General features: G+C 38.0%; 1 pseudogene across 1 annotated transcript; it reads left to right on the top strand.

Annotated features, from left to right (window-relative positions):
• Positions 1-6889: 6889 nt before the first annotated feature.
• Positions 6890-7844, top strand: LOC306638498 (olfactory receptor 4C46-like; annotated as a pseudogene). The gene has a single exon. The product of its transcript is annotated as an olfactory receptor 4C46-like (transcript).
• The last annotated feature ends 9914 nt before the right edge of the window (positions 7845-17758 follow it).

Raw genomic sequence — 17758 nt, 5'->3', positions numbered from 1 at the left:
TTTATTTGTATCTTGTGTATTTTTCCTCCACTAAATGTATGCTTCATAAGATTAGGGCCATTATCTCAGCTGATCAGAATTGTTTGATAAGGGCTTAGGGTAGTGCTTGATAACATCAACAGCTTTTGATTGAATGGATGAATATAATTTTACAAATATTTTTTAAACTGAGAGTTTCATGAAAGAAATGACAATACTTTTATGAGAATTTCTGGATTCATGCTATATTTAAAAACTCAATAAATTTAACATATAATACTATAGAAAAAAATTACAATTCTCACTAACAGATTAAAAAATCTTATGTTCTTTTTAATGCACACGCACACACACAGACACATATACACAGAATGAACAAACTAAAAAAATGGGATGGAATATAAAACTGTGGTTTTAATATCAAGTTTCCATTTTGAAGACTGTTCAAGGATGCTCTTGTTGCCCAGGATTATTTCTACTGGAAACTATTGTTCACACCTTTACTTTCTTGCCCTAATTCTTACTTCTTACAGTTACACAGGAAATAATATAGTTCATGAGTCCCAAGTGTTACCCAACAATTTCTAGGTGAGATTTTGCCAGTGTACTCTGCCAGTGCTGGTTGGAGAAGAGACCCTGTGTCTGTTGGTCTCCCCCTCCCCCAGCACTTCTGTGCCTCTCCTGTCTTTGCTGGAATCATAGTAGACTGATGAGATTCTATGTTCTCTGCCCACTGTGAATAGAAGAGAAAGATTTTTGAAATGATTGCAATCTTTTCATAGACAAAAGGATTGTGCATATTTGTGGGGTATAATGTGGTATTTTGATTTGTGCACTTGTGTAATTATCACATCATGGTAGTGTGCATATACATTTCATTAAACTTTTACCATTTTTTTATAGTGAGTAAATTCAAAATTCTCTTTTAGCTATTTCTAGAAATACAATGAATTCTTGTCAACACTGTTCACCCTATTGTGCAATGAAACATCATAATCCATTCCTTCTGTCTGACTGTAATATTGTGCTTGTTGACCAGTCCCCCACCCTTCCTCCCAACTGCTCTCCCAGCCTCCAGTAATTTTATGTTCCTAACTTTTCTGAGATCAGCTTTGTCTAGCCTCAGCATAGGAGTGAAATAGTTTGGCATTTGTCTTTCTATGCCTGAGTTATTTCATTTAATATAATGTGTTCCATGTCTCTCCATGCTGATGCAAATAACAGGGCTCCATCTTGCTTATGGCACAATAGTAGTCCATAATGTAACCATACCACTTTTCTTCACACATTCCTCAGTCGATGGACACCTAAGTTAATTTTATATCTGGGTTTTTGTGAATAGTTTGGCAGCAAAGATGAAAGGGCAACTGTCTCTTTGACACATGAATTATATTTCCTTTGAATGTAATCCCAGTGGTGGACTTGTTGGATCACACAGTAGTTCTAATTTTAATTTTATGAGGATCCTCCATAATTTTTCCATAATGACTGTATTAATTCACATTTCTACTAACAGTGTATACTTACTGAGAGGCATTTGGTTTTTCCACAACCGGATATCCTTCCAGCTAAAAGTCTGACTTAAGAACAGCTCCTCGGAAAAATAAAAATGGACATAATGAAAATTTCTTTACATTACCTTTAGGAAATAGTCACCCAAGGCATCTTGCTTAATTCCTTCATGGCCAGTACAAGGGGATAATAGAAATGCAAGCTTAGCCTGTTTGGGGATCACAGCTGGTGAGATGATACTAAGTAGAACTGGCTGCTGATAAAGAGTGGAGATGGACAAATGTGGGGAGAGGGTGATGTGTCAGGCACTGTGCGTCTGCCTTATCACTTAACCACACTTCAATCTGAAGAAGACCAGGAAACTTAAGTCTCCAAGAAGGGGAGTGGTTTGCTGAAGGTCATATAGCTAGTGATTAAACCCAGATTCATTTGACTCCATGGACCCTGCTCTTTCACCTCCACCTGTGCATATACATTAGAAATAGATCTTAAGGATTTTGAGCCTAAAGATTTAAAAATAACATTAGCAGAAAAATGAAGGCAGCCCATGTTGTAGGTGAGACATAGATAAACCTCAAAGAAGGGAGATAAACCAGGTAGTGGTGAGGGTCTGGAGCCTAGTGGGGGTGTGCAACATCTGAGCGGCATCAGTCAGACAGGCTCACTTAAGAGGACCCTGGGTGTTGGCTGCCCAGGAAAGGTCAAATATAGGCTTTTGAATTCTACAAGAAGCAGAAATCATTGATATCCTTTGTTTTCAGCCTGATAATTAATATTTCTAGTGCTGCATGTTGGAGAACCACGCACAAAAGGAAAATAGTGCACTTTCCACACAATGTAAAGATAGTGTGAAACCCTGTGAGTTTTGGTTTCATCTGGATACCCTCATCAGCTTGTTTCCCCAGAGTGGTTTCCCCATGAATGCATAAGGGTATGATTAATGATAATGATGGTGTCAATAATAATGAACACCTTTTGAGCACCTGAAACTAAAACTTTGACCTGTAGTGACATGAAACCTGAAAGCAACTATAGAAAGAGGATGCTGCTTTTATTTCCCATGTTGTCATGAGGACCATAAGGCTTATAGTGGTTTAAGATCACGTCCACATGACACAGATAGCAAAGAGCAGATCCCAGGTTTGCCCCCAAGATGCCTGTGTCCAGGAGCATTTTCATCTGAAAGTCTAGATGTTGTTGTGTGCTAGGTATTTGAAAGGGGAAAAGTAGGATGTGAATTTGTTCTCAGGAGGGTATGATGGTAAGATGATTTCTTTTTTCCTTTCCTCCCTTCATCATTCTCTTCCCACTTTTTTTCTGGTCTTTTCTCTCTGTTTCTCCAGTTCTTTAAAACCTCAACTCAATTTTTTTCCATTGAGTGAAGTAGTCATGTTTTCTCAGGTACCAGATGGCATGTGCTAAATCCTGGGCACAGCTAGACTCCCAAAGTCTGTAATTCTTTGTCTCAGCCTCATAATTAACTTTTTCTTCTCAAAATCATCCCAATTCTTTCTTCTCAGCTTCCCAGATAGAACTGAAGCTACCATTACAAATTACTTTTGAAGATCATTGTGAAGCACTTTTTAAATGTCAGCACAAAATCTATGATGTTTTCAGAGATTTCAAGATGGAATTGGGAGATGGAAAAACCCTCTGTATTAGTCAGATTTTCATTGCTGTTACAGAAACACTTGAGATGAGGAAGGCTTATTTTGACTTGTGATTTCAGAGGTTTGTTTCCGTGGTAAGCTGACCCAATTACCTTGGACCTGAAGTGAGGCAGAATATCATGGCAGAAGGGCATGGTGGAGGAAAGCTGTCAGCTCATGGCAACTGGAAAGCAGAGACAGAGAGGAGGAGGGGGGGGAGAAAGGGGAAGGAAGGAGGGTAAAAGGAGGGTAAGAGTGAGGGAGGAGAAGGAGAAGGAGAGGATGATCCCTGAAGAGGATAAACCCTTAGAGTGCACACCCCCAGTGACCTGTTTCTTCCAACTAGGTCCCAATTCCCTGTAGTCCATTCAGCCATAGCTTTTGATGAACATTTCAAATTCAAATGATAACACCCTACCAAGAGCTCTGCTTCCCCAAAATTATTCAAATACTTTGACTTAAACTTAGGTTCATATTTCATTTCAAGAATTAACATTGAATTCCATGCAGTTATACACAATTACAGAATGCTTCTACTTGAGTTTTCTGGGATTTATTTCTTTAAAGTTCTAGACTGTGACCTCCAGTGGTGACACAAGCTCTGGCTCCAAGTGGCAGTGTGGTTGGAAAACTTCTGCCCTTCTTACCAAGAGCGTGGTCCTCAACTGCTTTTCACAGATAGCAATTTCAGCCTCCCCTGTCTTAGTGCTTGTATGAATGCTGAATGCCAAGTATTTCATTAGCTTTGGAATTTTTGTTGCAAAGATATAATTTGTGTTGCCTGAGTTTTATGTCATACAAAGTTTCAAATCACTTTCTTGAATTTCCCTTTTGAAATATCAACATCATCTCATTCTATTACTCCTTTTAATTTTTTGTCTTAATCTCTCATCATTTTCTTTGTTATTGATTCCACTACTCATGACACTCAAATATTGCATGATGTATGCACTAGTTAGTACAAGGCAAGCTGCAAAGCATTTAGAAGTGTGGATAGAAAATGTGGCATTATATTAATCAACCCATACAAAAAGAAACAGATAGATTCAAGAAGCTCTTAACCTTTATTGAGACAATACTCTGTAGGGCACTGTGCTGAGTGTTCCACATGCTCTATCTCATTTAACACAGTATTGCAAGAAAAACATAGGTCCTCAATGCAGGAAATTCCCACTCAGGAGGGGTAGATTTCAAAACTTTTTTCCAGGATGTCTGCTCCTAAGACAAAAACTTTGCATTGAAGAAAATAATTAATCCCTGGGAGAAATAGCACAGCTACCAGCAAGGAAACAGTGTTTGTGGAATCATCTTTAATACCCAGATAGGGTAAGAGGAAATATTTTCTGTAGTAGTCAGTTCTTCAAGAGCAAGATTCATCATGACTAGAGAGACTCACTTGAATGTTTTTCTTCAAACTTTCTATCTCCTGCCCTGAAGACCAGATCATGTTTCTGTAGTGAATCCATTCTGAATTCTAGCCCTGAGTTTTTGGTGTGAGACATTCAAAGTTTTGTTTTGGGAAGGAAAGATTTGAACTTATAGGGACACTTCCTTAGTACCTTTTGATTTGATGTAGGATCATCTGAAAATTCTTTTTCAATACTGTCTTATATTTTAATTTTGAAAGATTCTTACTCTAAGTGTAGGTCACTCTGAAAATGAGATTGCTTCTGAACACCTTCCAGCATCATTAAAATTCTCTAAGACTACTAAGGTAAGTTCTTCAACAGAGCTGGTGCTCATTATTGCTATAATTCATGTACTGTAATTATTACTTTTCAACATTTTTAAATGTAATCATGAGATATTTCACCCCTACCTTAATATTTTGAGAGATGATAAATCTCATTAACCTGATTTAAGAGTGGATAGTTCAAAATTCACAAAGATGAAGCAGTATTTCTCCAGCAAACAGAATCTGTACTTTGCCATGAGACACTCTTTTGCCTACTAAAATAATTCACTGAGGTTAAGACAAAATATAAATGCACCTTCCACACAAAAGACCTAAATATGAATACTAGATGGCAAAGACATTAGGTACCAAGTAAAAAGAACACATATACAACTCTTTCTGGGATCAATGGCTATGGAAATATAGGGTTTTTTTGGCTTCTTCACAAGTAGTATTAAAGAGAATTTCTTCACTGCTCAGTGTGTTAATTCCACACATTTGTTCAGTGCATACAGTTGAAGTTAAACATAAACAAAAGTCATATGCATGCCCTCAGAATGTGTTCATGTAACAATGATTATCACAACAACCCACGAGATGATATTCTTAATTTTCATTCCATAGATAGATGATGTAGATGTGTGCTTTGCTAGAACACTTAGCCCAGGAAAGAAGACTTGCAAGTGGAAGAGCCAGGATTATAATCAGGTTTTCCCTGATACTCATGCCAATTTGCTTAACCACTGTGACAACCTGGGATTTTGCAACAGGGTCTGTAACCCACTTTATAATGGTATTAGAGAAGAATTGTTTGAGAGAGAAAGATGAGGACAAAGGTATCCCTTCAAGAATGGAGAAAGTTTCATTTTCTCAATATTTGAGAGTTCAAATGTGTTACTATCTATGTGTTCTGATGAAATTATTTCTGTAAAATTGCCTCTAAGGTAGCATTTAATAAATTATAATAATTATGTTCATGCCAAATGAGGATTACTCATACAAATTTCCACAGCATGGCCATATGTGGTGTATTAGTTAAAGCTGAGAATTTCAAAGGTAATACATGTTAAGAATTTGGAGACACAAATCTATAGAGCAATGTTAGTCATCAATGCCTAGTCTTACAGTGAGGATTAAATCAGCAGACATCTGCAAAAGCTCTTACAACTCCTGAAGAGTTCAATGGGTTTTGGTCAACATTGTCATTGTTCTACCACTGCAAACATTTATCTCCAAGATTGTTTCCTTATCTGTGCAATGAAGTAGTATGTACCACACAGGTTACTTTAAGTATTAAAAGAATCATGTGAGCAAAGCACCTTGTACCACGAAATATAGAGAGCAAACATTGCAAAGTAATGTGGCATTGGCTGTTATGAAGTTCTTGGGTTTAGTCATCCAGCATTATGAATCATTTCACAGTAGTTTTTCGTACTTAAATTCCTTCACTGTTGCACTGCTCTTCTTTACATCAGCTCTTAGGGAGGGTCTGATACCTGGGGTTCCTGGATCTGGCTGCCACTATTTCACTGAATCTCCATATTTTTCATCCGGTATGCACAATTGCATTTATAAGAGAAATGCCCCAGATTCCCCTTACTCAAGTTTCTTGTCATACTTGCACTCATTTTCTCAGTTATGTATTGCAGTTTTCCTCTTCCTGAGAATAAATTGAAAATTGTTAACTATACAAGGTGACCGTTGCATCCATATTCTGTCACCTTAATGGACTTCATTGCCACAATCTGTGCAGATTGTTACTCATATTAGTCTCCTCAACTTCACAGAAAATTCAGTGTACTCAGATGGGCTCTTGCTTATGTGTCTATAAGTTTCTCATTCACAGATTTTTGACAAAATTATTAACACTCAGGAGACTTTTGGCTCATCTGGAAAAACACAGAATGTTTACCTTTAAAAAATAAAAACCCTATTAATAAAGAAAAACACTCATCAGATTTCAGAGCACAATAGAATTCAGTCATTTATGTTTCCTTACAATAGAGAAGTTTAATAAATCCAAGGATTTAAAATTTTTTTTTCAGGTAAATTAATAAAGTTGCACAGGAAGTACATGATGAACAGAAATGTGACAGAGTTTGTTCTTCTGGGACTGCACAAAACCCAAAGATGCAGAAAATTATATTTTGCTGTGTTTTTGCTCATCTACATCATCACAATTTTAGGAAATTTGGTCATTGTGATAACCATCGTTGGCAGCCCATTGTTTGGGTCACCCATGTACTTTTTCCTGGCCTATCTCTCCTTTATTGATGCCTGCTATTCCTCTGTCAGTACCCCTAAACTGATTGTGGATTTACTCCATGAAAAGAAAACCATTCTGTTCAATGGATGCCATGGCCCCCAAATCTATGGGGAACACTTTTTTTGCAGGGGCTGAGATAATTCTGCTCACAGTGATGGCCTATGACCGCTATGTGGCCATCTGCAAGCCCTTGCACTATGCAACCATCATGAACTGGAGAGTGTGCATGCTGCTAGTGGGAGTGTCCTGGATGGGAGGCTTTCTCCATGCCAGCATCCAGCTCCTCTTCATCGTCCAACTACCCTTCTGTGGCCCTAATGTCATAGATCACTTTATGTGTGACCTGATCCCTTTGCTCAATCTGGCCTGCATTGATACCCACACTCTGGGGCTCTTTGTCATTGCCAACAGTGGGTTCATCTGCCTGCTAATCTTCCTCCTCCTGCTGGTCTCCTATGTGGTCATCCTGTGCTCCCTGAGGACACAGAGCATGGAGGGCAGGCGCAAAGCCCTGTCTACCTGTGTCTCCCACATCACAGTGATCCTTTTATTCTTTTTTCCCTCTTTATTTGTGTACTTGAGACCTGCAGTTACTTTACCTATTGATAAGGCAGTTGCTGTTTTTCTACATGCTGATAACTCCCATGTTAAATCCTTTGATCTACACCTTGAGAAATGCCCAGATGAAAGTACCATTAGGAAATTATTTACTAGGAAGTTTCTTTCTGTTGGACAAATAAATATGCCTGAAGACCAACACTGATTTTACTGAGGAAAGTCCCTCTTGAACAACTTTAGCAAGGAGCATTTAAAAGATAAACATTTTTCTCATTAAAAAATTCTTTTGATCAATCTCAGGAGATTTAGCAAATATGGTTTGTGTGTGTTTGTGTGTGTGTGTTTGTGTGTGTTAATTTGCATCATGAATCCTAGTATTCTCCATAAATGTAATTTTACCAAGAATTAAAATCAAAGACAAACAGAAAGCTTCTGCTTTCAAGGAAGGAAATATTACTTCAGAAAAAGGGGAATAACTACTTAATGACAACTTGGCATTTTTGGACAATTTTATCAATCAGGACTTGCATTTGCTATCTTCATTTCCACACACGGATTCATATGCTCTGCTAATAAAAGTCAAATAACTAAATATGTCAGTATTGAGTAGAAATGATTATAACACTCAAAAGAAATAAGCACAGCACAATTACTGTCCCTATTTTAAATGTCAGGAAACTGAGAAGAAGTTTATCTGAACACATACCACAATTAGAATATGATAGATTTAATGGATCATATTCATAATTTCTATATTACAAGGACAAGTAATTATAATAAATAGACCATATTATTGTACTAATTACCATTTATGAGGAAAAGAATATTGGAAATAATGCATATACTAGTTGAATTTCTATACATAAATATCTAATGATTTTCATAAAAACTTCATATAAATAAACATACAATTGAAGTAATATATTTTGAAGCACTTTAGGGCTACAAACCTGAAGCTACATTGACCTTTGATTAACAAGTAATGCAGATTCAACCAAATTTCCTTGTAGTCTTCAGAAAGGCTCATTATACTCAGGTTGCTGTACTATGATAATCCATGAGAAATGGAGGGTGAGCCAATAAAAACATGCTTTAATGTCAGACAGGAATTCCTAGTTTAATAAGCCACAGCTAGGCTCCATTTAGTACTTGCCTGATAGCAAACAATATTTTCTGCAATGTAGCACAACATTTTGCCTCTGATAACTAGTGAATGAAAAATGAATGTCTAAAGTAACATAAATAACTTAAATTAAATATACAGTAATAAAAAAGAGTACTGAATTCTTGAAGACTACAGATTTTTTTCTTTGTCATCTGATTCAGACTGACCTCTAAGGGAAATCAAATTTGTGTTTACCCTTGTGTAAACTGAGGAATGAGAAAGAACTTGGAACTGAAGTTTCTCCAGCATATGATCAAATATTATATTGTGATATTCTCACAGAAAGATTTCATTATTGTTTGCATGTGGACTGTGTATGATTCTTCTATTACTTGGTGATCACATTTCATTAGTAAACCTACTTTGTCAGATAAGTACCTCTGTCTTTTACCACAGCAATTCAGGATTAATTTTTGTTTCATTCAAAATCTCCTTCACTCATTAATACACCCCAAGATTTGATTCCAAAAATATTAATATATGGTGAGACTTCTGAGGTGAATAAAACATGCCTAGATTCTTCTTTCATGGTGCTGAATGAGAGACACCAGAAGGGAGTAGAAAAGTACTGCTGAGTGTTATACGCACACGTTAAGATGGACAGGGTCCTATGAAGACATATTGGATGGACAACAAAGACCTGGGGAGCGGGTGCAGTTGGGAAAGGATTCCTAGAAGGAAAAACAAAAAATGGGCTAAAACTGGGTAGGCGAGTGAAGGGTCAAGGGGTTGGATCAAAGCATTCCTATGACAGGTAAGTTAAAAAACAAAATGTGCAGGAAAACTAAATCATTCAACATGTTAGTGGTTATTAATGTATATTTTTATTCAATATTTGTTTACTGTGAAAGAATGGACATTTTTTTTAAGCTGTCTGTTTTATCTCAACTCCCTAAGATTTCCCTCCCAGTAATGGGAACAAAGCCCTTAAAGCTATTCCAGGAAACAGCCCCAACAGAGAGTAAAAGAGTAATTGGAGCAAGATAGTATTCAGGCAGTTAAGACACCAGAATCTACACCCTATTGTGAAACATGTTGTATGTTATCAGCAAACCCAGACCCCCTTTGAAATTTCCGGCAGCTTTGTTCCCCTTAACCTCCTTTCCGTGTGCGACCCCTCCCGATGTGTGGTTTCTGCCTTTATAAATCTACAAGATTTTCTGCTAGGGACTCGACTTCTCGACTCCTGCGTGAGTCATGAGTCGGGTTCCCAGCGCGCTGGAATAGACACCTCTTGCGGTTTGCATCAAGTGACGCCTCCTGCGGTTGATTGGGGTTGCGGTCGATTCATGGGGACATAGTTGGGGTTTCCTTTTGGGGGGCCTTACAACTGAAATTCAAGTGCCAGGCACCAAGTTTGAACACCAAGTAAGTGTAAAGGTAATTGTACTCCTGAGACTGAGACAAGAACAGGAGAGATCAAAAAAGTTCTCAAAGGTTGTGTTAAAGTTTTGAAGGACCTCCAAAAAGGAGACCCCGACTCTATCCCTCGGACCTACGGCAACCCCAATCAACCACAGGAGGCGTCACTTGATGCAAACCGCAAGAGGTGTCTATTCCAGCGCGCTGGACCCGACTCACGCAGGAGTGCAAGGGTCGAGTCCCTAGCAGAAAATCTTACAAGCTTATAAAGGCAGAAAACCACACATCGGGAGGGGTCGCACATGGAAAGGGAGAAAAAGGAAAAGAAAAGAAAAATGGGGGAACAAAGCTGCCGGGAATTCCAAAGGGGGTCTGAGTTGTCTGATAACATACAACATGTTTACAATGTTGTTACAACAGGGCGTAAGATTCTGGTCAATAGTTTCTGGTATCCTACTGTTGGAGCACTATTTAGTTATCTGGCCCAATTTACTCTTTTACACCCTCTGTTTGGGGCTATTCCTGGAACAGCTTTTAGGGGCTTTTGCCTCCATCACTGGGAGGGTGACCTCAGGGAGTTAAGATAACCGGGAGGGTGACCTCAGGGAGTTAAGATAACCAGGAGGGTGACCTCAGAGAGTTAAGACAATGGGCGGGAGACCTTAGGGAGTTGAGATAAAAAAAAAGTTCATTCTTAGAACAGCTTACAGCTTAAAAATGTTCACTCTTTAAAACAGCTTAAAAAAATGTTCATTCTTTCAGTTTAATGGCAGAAACCTTGGGTGAAATATAGAAAGTATTTTTAAGATGGTGAATGATTTGATTGTATCTCAGGTTACAATAACCTATGCCAGTATGATTAATCTACAGAGGTGTATGATGGGCAGGAGGAGGACAGAAGTTAATGTAATGATATGGGTGTGAAAGGCTGGGATTGAACTCTGGTCCTGCTGGTGAAAAGCAGAGTGTGGTGAATACTTGAATCATGCTCAAATTCCACCACCAGGTCACTGTGCATAAGACCCAGGTGCTATGGAAGCCAGAATTGGGAACAGGTAGTTAGTGTAGGAATAGGGGATCGGGTCAAATCTAGGAATGGAGGCCATAAAATCATCTGCCTCTGGAAGTTGGAGACTGCCCCTGGAAGAATGGAATGTCAAGGATCTCTGGAGAGCCCATTGATTACCAAATTTACCTGCCTTTATCAAGGACTGCAAACAAGGAGCTGCTAATTAATGCCCCTGCCTGGGTCCTTGCCTGCCTGGAATCACCCTGACCCTCCCCCTGCCCATGGTTTCTCACTTAATGCAAAACCAGGCCTAGTCACTAGGCAGGAAGGAGAGAAAAGGGGGGAGAGAACTGGAGAACAAAGAGAATTTAACCTATAAAAGATGTAGGGTGCGCTCACTTCTTGGGACTTTGGAACATCAGCCATGGCCCCCTTCTTCCTGCCGGAGAAGGTCTGTATTATTAGCTTTAAATAAAACCTGCTTAATCTGCTTGCCTTGGTGAGCTTCTCTAGTGTTCAATCTTCAACATTAGAAGGAGCAGAACTCGTCACCGGTAAACGGCAGTATCAGATTTGGAGGTTCCACCGAGATTTACACCGAGGTAAGTAAGTTTCTCTTTCCACGCACCCCACATCTGTTTGAGGTGCATCTTTCTGTCTCTTTATTTTTGGAGGGCAAAATGGGCACCTGTCCACTACTTGAATGCAGTTGGTGCAGCCGCCATTCTTAAGACTCGGGTGAAAGGTTTCCCGGCCCAGGCAAGTTTCCAGTCACCTGCTCTGTAGGCATGTTAGAATGTGCTGAAGCTGTTTCCTACTTTTCTGTCCAGGGCCCGGAGCACAATTGCCACCAGTACATAGTCTCCCTATTCCTGATCTACCCAGGATGCGTGGAGGTGGAGGAAGGGTTGGAACAACTGCGGGATTCTCGGCCCGGGCTACTCTCATGTGGACCCCAAAGGTTCCTTTTCGGACTCCCCCCTCCCGACAGCCCTGAGGGATATCCAGAGTGATTGGTAGACAATGGCACTGAGGGAAAGCGCCAATCACCTTTACCTCCATGTGGGCCACACAGTGCACAACACTCCCGCCACATCCACTCCCTCCTTGACGCTCCCCTTCCCTTGCAGGTCAGACATTAGGAATTCAAGCTGTAGGATTAAGGCCTGGGATGATTAGTATGAAAATGCCCAGGTTCCCTTTGTTCGCATAGTTAGCCTTCACTAGTCTAGACACTAGAGTCTCCCCATTACTGTTCCTGTGCTTAAATGTGCTCACGATGTTCTCTTTAAGTTGCAAGAGGGAGGCATTTAAAAACCCCTCCCATGAGACCCTCCAATCAAAGAGCGTTATATGCCTAACAGCCAACAGATGTCCCCCCACCCTCCGGAGATTCCTTTAGTCTACAGGGCAAAAAGATAGGCAAAAGGCACATGTTTTACTTTGTCATCATTTTCATAATTAGGAGTTTATAGTGGCGAGGAAAGCAGTAATGCCCTTAAGTCTGAATCCTCCCAGGGTCTCTAGCATAGGGCAAACTAGGACCCTAGCACTTCGCCCAAGAAGGCCAGAAATAACTTTGGCAAAGCCAGGTAGTGAGAGATGGGTTTTTCTGGACCGTAAGGAAGCTCAAAAGTTAGGGAGATGTCCACCACTAGCCTGCATACTGCTAAATTGCAATGATCAAGAAAAGTGCCTTTCATATGTTACCATGGTTGACATCAATAATTTCTACCATGAGAGGAGAAAGCCTTAAGAAATCACCCACTAAGGGAGGAAAATGGAGGGGACCCTCCCAACTTAAGACAGACAAAAATAAATTTAAGGAGGCTCTTGGAGGATCCTAACAGACATTGAGATGTTTCAAAACTTACGCCAGGTATTTGACTTCACCTGGAAAATTATGCTATTAACCATCTAGAGTATAGGCAGTTCCAGAAACCATCCTAACTGGAATTCGAATAATGAGTAGGATGCCTAAAAAAAACTATTAGGCAGCCTTCAGGAAAGTCCTGCTATTTTCATGGAGAGACTTAGGAAAGCAATAAGAAAACACACCACTTTGAATCCTGAATCTATAAAGGGCCACTACTTTTAAAGTATAATTCTATCATTTAGTCAGCCCCAAATATTTAGAGGAAATTACAAAAATTGGCACGTGGCCCTGATCAATCCTCAGATGACCTTCTCAGCTTGCATCTTCCATTTTAATAGACATCAAAAGAAAGAAAAGGGAACATATAGGCAAGAAAAAGGACTTATTAAAGATCATTCAAACTGATAGAATCTTTCAATGCCTTGCAATAGTCCATGCAATTTGCCCATTTTAGGAGTTAAAAAGCAAACTGCCTAGTCCAAAACCTTAGAATAATGAAGCAGTAATTTCCCCCACCCTGTAGTTATTAATCCATACACTTTTATCTTGGATTCCAACTGCTGCTTGGTTTACTAAGTTAGATTTAAAAGATGACTTTTCCTGGATGCTAGAAACTGAATGGCAATTTCTTTGCCTTTGAGGAACCAGATACTGTATCTCAACTAACCTAGACAGTGTTGCCTCAGGATTTAGATGGCCCTCACCTGTTCTGGACAAACCTTAGCTAAGGACTTAACAAAACTCAGAGATAAAACATCTGTAATTGTTCTCCAGTAAGTAAATGATATCCTTTATGTGCCTCCACCCAGGAGGAATATCAAAAGGCCATTGTAGAGCTCCTAAACTTCTTACTTAATAGGAATTATAAGATCTCAAAGATAAAGCTTAATTATGTCATCAACAGGTTCAATACTGCAGAAAATAGCCACTATAGGACAATATTCTGCCCCAGGAATATCAAGAAGGGGCCTTACTTCAAGCTCCTGTCCTCAGCTTACCTATGAAGCAAGATTTAACCTGTTAGTCACAAAGTGGAAAATAAATCCTGGATAAGCAGCCATAGGCAGCTCAATAGCCAATGGCATATCTCAGTGAAGAACTTAGCAAAGTAGCTTCATTCTCAAAAGTAATGGAAAATAAGGTCTCATAATTTTCTTTGACATCCAACCTGTCCTGATGAGATGGCTAAAATGCCCTAGGCACAAGGTTTGTGTTAATAAAGGAAGCCTAAAGGCTGAATAGGAGACTGGTCTCAAACCTAAGGGAAAAAAAAAGGTAAAAAGAGCCTTATCTAAACTCCAGCAAAAGTAAATTTTATGGTACTTCACTAAAGTAAACGGCCCTATCATTTTTCCAGGACTCTTGTTTTTTTTAATTATATGTTTTTTTTTGAGCTCATGATTTTTTTTTGATCAGTCTATTTTTTATTCAACTAGAGTTTTTGAACATCTGTTACATTGCAATGGAGATTCACCTATAAAGTTACAAGGCCTTTGATTTTGTGTTATTTGTATGCTGTGCTGTCTGATGTGATGTTTGTCTGTATCAAAACTGAGAGCTCCTAAAATTAAAATTTAAAAATGGATCCAGATACTTTTAATTCACATGATTTAAAAAGGTTCAATTGGGTAAACTAATAAAAGTAAAATATCTTTGAAAATAACTTGCTAGTCTCTAGGTGGTCAAGCTAATTAATATTGATGTTAATAAAATGTCTAATATCAATTGTTTCTAGGACTTTTCTTCAACAGGGAAGAGACAGCAAATACTGTTCAGGACACTTGTCTGATATCTTGGTTTTTACAGAATAAGTGAATTAGAGTTAACATGTATGGGATTACTCAATGTGTTTGTAGAGACATCGAATTAATTTAGAAAGTTAAAATGCTAATTGTTAAATAACATCGAGTACTTTAACTCCTTAAATTCCATGGGGTTTCATACTTAAACATTATTAGTGTTTTCATAGGTTGGTAAATAAAAGGGTTTAAACTTGCTTTGTGTCATCATTAAACTAAAAACAAGGTTACTAAGAGTTATGTCCTAAGAAGTGCAATTCTATATACAAAGGGTCCCAAAAGTTTCAACTGTGTTTCAGTTAGAGTACTATAAACAACAAAATTTAATCTTATTAAATAGAGTAATTTATCTAAATTCAGAAATTTCATAAGAGTTGTTTCAGAATGTGAACAAAATGGGATCAACACATAGGAAAGAGAAAATAAAAGATTCTGGATATGGAAATATATTTAGTAAAAGGAAAAAGGAAATATTTCTGGGTAAGAAAGTTCTTGTGTGTGAAATACATGAGGGTCTAAGTAAGTGCTAAAAAAGTCTGTGTGTAAGTAAAGGGCAAGTTTCAACAAGTTGTGTGTGACTAAGTTGGTTATATGTATGTGAGACAGCTAAAGCTATTTAAGGTTTTTCCTAAGGTGAAATACTAATGTTATGATATAAACCAAAGTTTAATCTATGTGGTAAAATGACATGGTAAAATGACAAGGATTTGAAACACTAATTTACTGTTAACTTTGTGTCTATTAAGTTTTAATCTTTAGAACAATTAGTCTTAAAAATTGGGGTGTATACAATTATGGTTAAACAACTGTTAGAGTATTGTACTATGTTACAGAGTCTACATTTTTCTTTAAAAACTAAATTTGTTAAGATAAAAATGTCAAGGTAATTGTGAAATGGTCACTAGTTTTATGTTAAATGTGTTCATATTTTTCAGGTACACAAGTTTTTAAAGCAGGGAATATATCAAGCTCTGCTATTCTCCAGATTAAACTTGTCTGTAATGGTAATCTTAAACTTATAAAGAGTAAATTTTATTGGGGATTTATTTCTATCATTTAATGTTCTATTATAGGACCTGTTATCAATAGGGTATATGTAAAATTTTCACTTTTTACACTGAGATAAAAAATTTCAAATATAAATGTATTTATAAATGTTAGAGCCTGACTTGTTTAAAGGTTAATATTGTGAAATATGAAAACATTTTGCCACTTTATCACACAAAAGTAAAGTTAAAAGCTCTCTCAAGCCTTCTTTAATTCATGTTTTAGATATAATGCTAAATTGTTTTAACTAGTGTTCATATAGACTCAGGAAACAATATATGTAAACTTCTTAAAATGACATTTAAGAAAGAAGCAAAGATTAACATCAAAATTAGAACACTTAAGATTTGTAAAGAGCCACACCTTACCTGAGATAAGGCTCTGATTCCCACCTCACTATGTGTAGAATAAGTCCAAAATAAGCCAGACTTCAGGTTATTTAAAGTTATAGTCAAAAGATTGGTTCTTGTTGTAAAAGTAGTGTGAACTCAAATAGGGGATATAATGTGGTTCTCAGTCAAAATTCAAGATAGCTATTATACAAACAAAATATATTTTTACTCTTGCTAATTTCATTTTGTAAAACTGTTACCTGTTAATGTTTTGCAGAAGTAGCTGCTTCAAGAACACACAACCTAGGTAACTCGTGATAATAAGCCATCACCTATAGAACAGATACTGGTAACTTCCAGGACTAATGCAGACTCCAGATAGATAAAAGGGTAAATAACTGTAAAGTTGTAGACAATGAAGTTAAAGCCCATTACTGTTACTTTATGACTGGTGAGACTGGCTTGCTGGATAATTAAGATCAAACTTAGAAATTGGAGTTAAATACAGAGGTCAAGAAAAGTCCATATTTGGGTCTTGCCCTCAACGTCAGCCTGAACCCAGGGAATAAGAGAACTTCTCTAAGGAGCGTTGCATCTCTGGGTCACAACCTCCTGATCAAGGAGATTGTTGAGACTAGAGGACGAAAAATCACTCAGTGCATCTGCTGCAGAGGAGGGTCATGGAAAAAGGGAAACATCCTTTCATGCTTCCAAAGGAAGTCACCTCATCAAGGAGACCCTGCCTAACCAAAGTCACTGGTGGAACCAGAAAGCTGCTCTTAAGTTCTCTATGAGCAACCCCTGTGAGAACTCAGCTGACTCTTTAACAAGACAGGAACCAGGTCAATTTGACCAGCTTGATCTTAGATACCCAGCAAAACAGTTAAAACCAAAATATAGCCATTCTTGGGCATTTAAAGGAAATAGTAGTTAAATGTAACTTAAGATGTACACTTGTATTAGCCCACTAGAATAAAGACTGGAAGCTACAAAAGAGAGATTCTTAGGCAAATGTGCCTGATAACTATCAAGAGAAACTGCCAGAGTCAGAAGTTTTTAGTCAGTTTAAATCTTCCTAAGCTACACAGGTAGACTTAATCTATGTTTGCTCGTATGATTATCTAGCCCTAAGTAACAGAAGTATAGAGATCTCTACTATACACAGGTTATACCAATAAAGGGATATTTTACAAAATCAGATGACATTAAGTAGCTTAACTATATTTTCTGGGGACATCAATGACATTAAGAGTTAAATGTTGTGTTTACATTCCTGATAACCTGGACAATGTTAAAGTCCCCAAAGAAAGGCCTTGTCCTCTCCAGCCTTTGCTAGGCCTAGTTATGAGAACAATTTCTCAGTTCTTCCACCTCCTGGTGAGAGATTGACTTCTGTCATTTTCATGATACTCAGTGGCATGTTTCAGATGCTGCAACATTTACTTTGTACTAATCTCATTTCAGTACTCATGTCTTTTTGTACTTCTATCATAGAAGCACCCAACCCCAGATGACTTTACAACTTGCTC

The sequence above is a fragment of the Sciurus vulgaris genome (genome assembly GCF_902686455.1).
Source record: "Sciurus vulgaris genome assembly, chromosome: 11".
Classification (NCBI taxonomy): domain Eukaryota; kingdom Metazoa; phylum Chordata; class Mammalia; order Rodentia; family Sciuridae; genus Sciurus; species Sciurus vulgaris.
Note: the sequence above shows the minus strand (reverse complement) of the source record. Positions and strands in the feature narration are given on the sequence as shown.